Genomic DNA, 6,425 nt, shown 5'->3' on the forward strand with positions numbered 1-6,425 from the left:
AGGAGGAATTCCACAGAAGAGGGTGGTCTAGATGAAACCAGAAATGGTTTTCATTCCACATTTTATATTCAGTGTCCTCTATCCTCAAACAGAGTGAACAGATCTTCCCTTAATTTGTTCCCAACATGCCATGCATTCCACTATCAGAGCATATATCCCACATATGTTTTTTGTTTTAACAGCATTGTTGAGCTAGAATATATATACCATGAAATTCACCCAGTGTAAGCGTAAAGTTCACTGAATCTTAATAAATGTACCTAGTTATGAAACCGTCACCAAAAAAAGAATTTTAGAGCATTTCCATTGTCCCCAAAAGATCCCTCATGTCCATTTACAGTCCCTTCTCATTCCCACTTCCAGCTGCAGATATCTGTTAACCTGCTATCAGGCTTTTTATCCAGACTTTTCTGGATGTTTCCTATAAATGTAATCATTCAATATACGGTCTTTTATGTCTTTTTTTTCCCCACTCAGCATAAAAGTTTTTATGAGGTTTTATTCAAAAGGCAGCATGACTCAGTACTTTATTCCTTTATATTGCTGAACTCTAATCCACCGCATACATAGACCAAATTTTATTTATCCATTCATTAGTTGATGGATATTCAGGCTGTTTCCCCTTTGGAGATCTTGCTAATAATGCTGTCATGAACATTTATGTACATATTTCTGTGTACAGGTATGATTTTGTTTTTCTTGGGTATGTACCCTACGACTGGAATTTCTGAGCATATGGTAACTCTATGTTTAATATTTTAAGGAGCTGCTAGACAGTTTTCCAAAGCAATCATGCCATTTTATACTCCCACTAGCAATGTATGAGGATCCCCATTTCTCCACATCCTCACCAACACTTGCTATTGTCTTTTTATTTACAGCTATTCTACTGGATATTCAGTGGCATCTCATTATGATTTTGATTGACATTTCCCTAATGTCTAATGACGTTGATCATCTTTTCATATACTGATTGGCCTTGTGTATGTCTTCTTTGGTGAAATGTCTATTCATCTCTTCTGTCCATTTTTTAAATTGGTTTGTTTGTCTTTTTATTATTGAATTGGAAAAGCTCTTTATATATTCTAGCTACAAGTACCTAATTGGACATATGGGGGCAAATATTTTCTCCCATTCTGTGGGTTGTTTTATTTGTTCAAAAAATATACGCTTCACAAATTTGTGTCATCCTTGCACAGGGGCCGTGCTAATCTTCTCTGTATCATTCCAATTTTAGTATATGTGCTGCAGAGGCAAGCAGTGTTTTATTTATTTATTTAATAGTGTCCTTTGAAACATAAACATTTTTTATTTCAATGAAGTAGATTTTTTTTTTTTTTTTTTTTTTACTTATTTCTAGGAGAGCGAGAGAGACAGCGTGAGCAGGGGAGGGTCAGAGAGAGAGGGAGTCACAGACTGAAACAGGCTCCAGGCTCTGAGCTGGCAGTCAACACAGAGCCCGACGCGGGGCTCGAACCCACGAACCGCGAGATCATGACCTAAGCGAAAGTCGGACGCTTAACCGACTAAGCCACCCAGGCGCCCCTGAAGTAGATTTTTTTTTTGTTCCTTGTGTTTTGGTATCATAACTCAGAAGGCTTTGTGTACCCTAAGGTCACAAGTATTTTCTTGTATATTTTCTTTTTAGGAGTTTTGTAGTTTTCCTCTTTATTTGGGTCTATAATCTAGTTGGAGTGAATTATTACATATGCTGTGAGGAAGTAGTCCAGGTCATTCATTTGCTTAGGGATACAGAGTTGTCCCAGCACCGTTTGTCGAATAGACTATTCAGACTGTTCTTTTCCCATTGAATTGTCTTGGCACCCACACGAAACATAAAGTAATTATACATGTAAGGGTTTATTTCTGGCCTGTGAATTCCATTCCATTTATTTGTAAGTCTGTTCTTATGCCAGGACCACACGGGCTTGATTACTATCACTTTGTAGAAGGTTTCAAATTGGGGAGTTTGAATTCTCTGATATTTTCCCCCCAATATTGTTTGCGCTATTCTGTATCCCTTGAATTTACTCATGAATCTTAGGGACTAGATTGCTACTTTCTACAAAAAAAAAAAAAAATCTAGGAATTTGATAGAGACTGTGTTAAATCTAAAGATCGATTTGGGGAGGAATGTCATCCTCACAGTATTAAGTTCTCTGGTCCATGAATGAGGTATGGATTTCATTTTTTTAAGGTCCTCTTTGATTTCTTTTATTTTAATTTTTGTTTATTTTTGAAAGTGAGGCACAGCATGAGAAGGGGAGGGGCAGAGAGAGAGGGAGACACAGAATCCCAAGCAGGCTCCAGGCTCTGAGCTGTCAGCACAGAGCCCGTCATGGGGTTCAACCCACGAACTGTGAGATCACAACCTGAGCCAAAGTCAGATGCTTAACTGATGGAGCCACCCAGGTGCCCTAGGTCTCCTTTAATTTCTTGCAACAATGTTTTCTAATGTTCAGATGATAAGATTTGCATTTAATTTATTCTCAGGTATTTAATTTTTTGCTACTATAACTAGAATTGTTTTCATTTAACTTTCAAATTGTTCATTGATACTTTATAGAAATTCAATTGAGTTTCATAATTTGATCTACCCTGCAACCTTGCTGAACTCATTTCTTCTAATAGATTTTAGTGGATTGCTTAAGGAGTTTCTGTATAGGTTATCATCACGTCACCTGCAAATAGAGATAATTTTACTTTTTCTTTTCCTGTCTGAATGCCTAATTCCTTCTTACTGCCTAATTGCCCTGCCTAGAACTTCCAGCACAATGTTGAGTAGCAGTGGTAGAAGCAAGCACCCTTGCCTTTATCTTGATCTTAGGGGAAGCATTCAGTATTTCACTTACTTATTTCAGTAAGTATGATGTTAGTTGTGAGTTTTTCATAGATGGCCTTTAGCAAGTGGAGGAAGTTCCCTTCTATTAATAGTATGTTGAATGTTTTAATCATGAAAAACTGTTCCATTTTGTCAAATGATTTTTTGGTGTGTGGTGAGATGACCATGTGGGATTTGTGCTTTATTCTATGAATAAGTTGCATTACACTGATTTCCACATGTTAAACTCATGTTGTATTCCTGGAATAAATCCTATGTGGTCATGGTGTATAATCCTTTTTAAAGTTAATGGATGTACCTTGTTAATATTTTATTGAGGATTTATCTCTATTCATAAGAGATTTTGGTCTGTGGTTTTCTTGTAGTGTCTTTGTCTAGCTTTGAGATCAAATAATATAGGCTTCATAGAATGAGTTGGGACGTAATTCTTCCTCTTCTATTTTTTAAAGGGGTTTATGAATAATTGGTATTGATTTTTTTCTTAAATATTTATTGTAAAGTTGGTTTCCATTTAACACCCAGTGCTCATCCCAACAAATGCACTCCCCCATGCCCATCACCCCCATTCCCCTCTCCTCCACCCACATCAGCCCTCAGTTTTTTCTCAGCATTCTAGGGTCTATCATGGTTTGCCTCCCTCCCTCTCCCCCACTATGTTTCCCCTTCTTCTCCCTCATGGTCCTCCATTAACTTCCTCCTAATCCATCTATATGTGCAAACATATGGTATCTATCTTTCTCTGCCTGACTTATTTCACTCAGCATAACACCCTCTAGTTCCATCCATGTTGCTACACGTGGCCAGATTTCATTCTTTCTCATTGCCATTAGTATTCCATTGTATAAATATACCACATCTTCTTCATCCATTCATCAGTTGATGGACACTTAGGTTCTTTCCATGTTTTGACTATTGTTGAGAGTGCGCTATGAACATTGGGGTATATGTGCCACTATGCATCAGCACTCCTGGATCCCTTGGGTAAATTCCTAGCAGCGTTACTGCTGGGTCCTAGGGGAGTTCTATTGTTAATTTTTTGAGGAATCTCAACACTGTTTTCCAGAGGGGCTGCACCAGTTTACATTCCCACCAACAGAGTAGGAAGGTGCCCATTTCTCAACATCCTTGCCAGCATCCAGAGTCTCCTGATTTGTTCATTTTAGCCACTCTGCCCGGCGTGAGGTGGTTTTGATTTGTATTTCCCTGATGATGAGGGATGCTGAGCATCGTTTCATGTGCCTGTTGGCCATCTGGATGTCCTCACTGGAGAAGTGTCTGTTCATATCTTCTGCCCATTTCTTCACTGGATTGTTTGTTACTTGGGTGTAGAGTTTGGGGAGTTCCTTATAGATTTTGGATACTAGCCTTTTATCTGATAAGTCATTTGCAACTATCTCTTCCCCTTTTGCAGTGGCCTATAAGTTTTATGGATTGTTTCCTTTGCTGTGCAGAAGCTTTTTATCTTGATGAGGTCCCAGTAATTCATTTTTGCTCTTGATTCCCTTGCCTTTGGGGATGTGTCAAGTAAGAAATTACTGTGGTTGAGGTCAAGGAGGTTTTTTCCTGCTTTCTCTTCTAGGGTTTTGATGGTTTCCTGTCTCACGTTCAGGTCCTTTATCCATTTTGAGTTTATTTTTGTGTATGGTGTGAGAAAATGATCTAGTTTCATTCTTCTGCATGGTGCTGTCCAGTTCTCTCAGCACCATCTGTTAAAGAGGCTGTCTTTTTTCAATTGGATACTCTTTCCTGCTTAGTCAAAGATTAGTTGGCCATACATTTGTGGGTCCAATTCTGAGTTCTCTACTCTATTCCATTGGTCTATGTGCCAATACCATACTGTCTCGATGATGACAACTTTGTAGTAGAGACTAAAGTCTGAGATGGTGATACCTCCCGTTTTAGTTTTATTCTTCAATATTACTTTGGCTATTCAGGGTCTTTTGTGGTTCCATACAAATTTTAGGATAGTTTGTTCTAGTTTTGAGGAGAATGCTGATGCAATTTTGATTGGGATTGCATTGAATGTGTAGATTGCTTTGGGTAGTAATGACATTTTAACTATATTTATTCTTCCAATCCATGAACATGGTTTGTTTTTCCATTTCTTTGTGTCGTCTTCAATTTCCTTCATAAGTTTTCTATAGTTTTCATCATACAAATCTCCTATATCTTTGGTTAGATTTACTCTTAGGTATTTTATGGGGTTTTGTGTGTGTGTGTGTGTGTGTGCGTGCGCGCGCAATTGTGAATGGGATCAGTTTCTTGATTTCTCTTTCTGTTGCTTCATTATTGGTGTATAAAAATGCATTCGATCTCTACGTTGATTTTGTACCCTGCAACTTTGCTGAATTCATGGACAAGCTCTAGTAGGCTTCTGGTGGAGTCTGTTGGGTTTTCGATGTAGAGTATCATGTCATCTGCGAATAGTGAAAGTTTGCCTTCTTCTTTACCAATTCTGATGCCTTTGATTTCCTTTTGTTGTCTGATGGCTGATGCTAGGACTTCCAGCACTATGTTAAACAACAGTGGTGAGAGTGGACATCCCTGTCGTGTTCTTGATCTCAGGGGGAAAGTTCTGTGTTTCCCCATTAAGGATGATGTTAGCTGAGGGCTTCTCATAGATGGCTTTTATGATGTTTAAGTAAGTTCCTTCTATCCCGACTTTCCCGAGGGTCTTTATTAAGAAGGGATGCTGTATCTTGTCAAATGCTTTTTCTGCATCTGTCAACAGGATCATATGGTTTTTATCTTTTCTTTTGTTGATGTGATGCATCACATTGATTTGCGAATATCGAACCCACCCTGTAACCCTGGAATGGATCCCACTTGATCGTGGTGGATAATTCTTTTTATGTGCTGTTGAATTCGATTTGCAAGGATCTTGTTGAGGATTTTTGCATCTGTATTCATCAAGGATATTGGCCTGTAGCTCTCTCTTTTTGCTGGATCTCTCTCTGGCTTTGGAATCAAAGTGATGCTGGCTTGGTAAAATGAGTCCGGAAGTTTTCCTTCAATTTCTATTTTTTGGAATAGCTTGAAAAGAATTGGTATTAATTCTGTTGTAAATGTCTGGTAGAATTCCCCAGGGAAGCCATCTGGCCCAGGGCTCTTATTTGTTGGGAGATTTTGGACAACTGACTTGATTTCCTCACTAGTTATGGGTCTGTTCAGATTTTCTATCTCTTCCCATGTGAATTTTGGTAGTGAGTGTGTGTTTAGGAATTTTTCCATTTCTTCTAAGCTGTCCAATTTGTTGACATATAATTTTTCATAATATTCCCTGATAATTGCTTGTATTTCTAAGGGGTTGGTTGTAATCAGTCCATTTTCATTCATGATTTTGTCTATTTGAGTGCTCTCTCTTTTCTTTTTGAGAAGACTGGCTAGAGGTTTGTCAATATTGTTTATTTTTTCAAAAAACCCACTCTTGGTTTCATTGATCTGTTCAATTGTTTGTTTGTTTTTGTTTCTATATTGTTTATTTCTGCTCTGATTTTTACTATTTCTCTTCTCCTTCTGGGTTTGGGGTGCTCTTGTTGCTCTCCCTCTAGTTCCTTTAGGTGAGCTGTTAGATTTTGTACTT

General features: G+C 38.1%; 1 non-coding gene across 1 annotated transcript; it reads right to left on the reverse strand.

Moving 5' to 3' along the window:
* Positions 1-1,156: 1,156 nt before the first annotated feature.
* On the reverse strand, positions 1,157-1,261 carry LOC120230051. The gene has a single exon (XR_005527910.1). It is a non-coding gene; the product is annotated as a U6 spliceosomal RNA (small nuclear RNA).
* Between the last annotated feature and the right edge of the window lie 5,164 nt (positions 1,262-6,425).

The sequence above is a fragment of the Hyaena hyaena genome, unplaced genomic scaffold, assembly GCF_003009895.1.
Source record: "Hyaena hyaena isolate Hyena2069 unplaced genomic scaffold, ASM300989v1 scaffold_37, whole genome shotgun sequence".
NCBI classification, from domain to species: Eukaryota; Metazoa; Chordata; class Mammalia; order Carnivora; family Hyaenidae; genus Hyaena; species Hyaena hyaena.